Source organism: Acinonyx jubatus, chromosome B1, assembly GCF_027475565.1.
Source record: "Acinonyx jubatus isolate Ajub_Pintada_27869175 chromosome B1, VMU_Ajub_asm_v1.0, whole genome shotgun sequence".
NCBI classification, from domain to species: Eukaryota; Metazoa; Chordata; class Mammalia; order Carnivora; family Felidae; genus Acinonyx; species Acinonyx jubatus.
The window spans coordinates 84,723,945-84,726,132 of record NC_069382.1 but is presented as its reverse complement, the minus strand read 5'-3'; the positions used below and the strand labels follow the sequence as shown (position 1 = coordinate 84,726,132).

The 2,188-nt window shown below is 41.3% G+C and overlaps 1 non-coding gene across 1 annotated transcript; it reads left to right on the top strand.

The window, feature by feature from the left end:
* Positions 1-624: 624 nt before the first annotated feature.
* LOC113603160 (U6 spliceosomal RNA) lies at positions 625-731 on the top strand. The gene has a single exon (XR_003424701.1). It is a non-coding gene; the product is annotated as a U6 spliceosomal RNA (small nuclear RNA).
* The last annotated feature ends 1,457 nt before the right edge of the window (positions 732-2,188 follow it).

The window sequence follows — 2,188 nt, the reverse complement described above, 5'->3', positions numbered from 1 at the left end:
AGACTTTGTATATAAAGTACCTAAGGCAAAAAGTACTCAATAAAATTTTTCCCATTATTAATTATTTCATAAAAGTCTTATTAAAGACCCCACCACTGTACTAAGTCCTGGAAATCTAATGATGAATATGACATGATCCCTGTCTTAAGATCCTTACAGTTCATGGGGTGCCTGGGTGGCTCAGTCAGTTAAGCATCCGACTTTGGGTCAGGTCATGATCTTGTGGTCCACGGGTTTGAGCCCTGCATCGGAATCTTTGTTGGCAGGCCTGGAGCCTGCTTCAGATTCTGTGTCTCCCTCGCTCTCTGCCCCTCCCCCGCTCACACTATGTCTCTCTCTCTCTGAAAAATACATAAACATTTAAAAAAAAGTAAAGATCCTTACAGTTCAGGGGCATCTGGGTGGTTCACAGCCCATTAAGCGTCCAACTCTTGCTTTCGGCTCAGGTCATGATCTCATGGTTTGTGACATTGATCCCCATGTGGGGCTCTGTGTTAATAGCGTGGAGCCTGCTTGGGATTCATTCTCATTCTCTCTCTCTCTCTCTCTCCCTCTGTCTGTCCCTCCCTCCCTCCCAAAATAAATAAATATTAAGAAAAAGAGAAAAAGGATCTTTACAGTTCAGTGCTCACTTTGGCAGCACATATACTAAAGTCAGAGCGATACAGGGAAAATTAGCATGACCTCTGCATAAGGATGACATGAAAATTCATGAAGCTTCCATATTTTTTATGCTAAGCAAAATAAATCTGAGAAAGACAAATACCATATGATTTCACTTATATGTGGAATTTGAGAAACAAAATAGATGAACATAAGGGAAAGAAAAAAAAAGGAAGCAAACTATATGAGACTCTTAACTATAGAGAACAAACAGTTGCTGGAGGGAGGTGGGCAGGGGATGGGCTAAATGGGTAATGGGTATTAAGGAAGACACTTGTGTTGAGCACTGGGTGTTACATGTAAGTGATGAGTCACTAAATTCTCCTGAAACCAATATTGTACTATATGGTAACTAGCTACAATTTTTAAAAAATTGTCAATGTTTGTTTATTTTGAGGGAGGGAGGGAGAGACAGAGACTGAGTGGGAGAGGGACAGAGACAGAGAGGGAGACACAGAATCCGAAGCAGGCTCCAGGCTCTGAGCTGTTGGCACAGAGCCTGACGCAAGGCTCAAACCCATGAACCGCAAGATCATGACCTGAGTGGAAGTCAGACGCTCAACCGACTGAGCCACTCAGGTGCCCCTAACTAGAATTTAAATAAAAACTTGAAACAAAAAAAGATCCTTACAGTTCAGTAAAAAGTGAGACAAAGATAAATATACTCAATGACAGATGAGGAGTGCCTTGATAGATGCATAGATGGAAAACAGTGGCAGCCCAAGGGAGCAATCATTAGCAGGCTGCCTGCCTGAGGTGGATTGAGAAGGCAGGGAGCCTTCCTGGCTATTTCTTCTGTTTTCTCTGTTTATTTTCCTTCCACTCTATGTGCATGTCTATTTCCATTCTATGCCCATTTCCTGAAATATATCCAAGTGTGCTTTTGTTTACTCCCATGATATCAGTGCTGAAGAGTTCCAGGTCTCCCTACTGAACATTACCCCATATATCCAGTTGCCAAATGCATATATATTCTTGGGTATACCGTGAGTCCTCCAGCTCAACAGGAGCTAAAATTGAATTTTATAATCTTTTCCTCAAAACCTGCTCCTGCATTTTTTGGGTGCCGCCATCCACTCAGTTGTCAACTCAGCAACATCTTTATTGTTTTGCTCTTCCTAATTCTCCACAGTTAGTGTTCAGCAAGTCACATTAATTCTATCTGCAAGACATCTTTCAAGTGCACCCACTTCTCTTCACTTCCATGTTTATAACCCTAGTTTAATATCATCTCTTCCTGAATTACTCCAACAACTTTTATTTGGTCTCCCTGCCTCTAATCTTATCTCCTTTTAATCTATTCTCCATACTGCAACCAGAACATTATTTCTAAAATACAAATCTAATTATTTCATTCTTTGGCTTAAAATCCTTCAGAAGCTTCCCATTGCTTCTAGAATAAAATAGTTGGCAGGGCACTGCAGTCTCATGTTGCCTTACTTCCAACCTCATCATTTCATCACTGTCATCCTCTTACTTAAGTAAGAGGTATTCCCTAAACCCCAGCTGCTCCACTGCTCTTCTG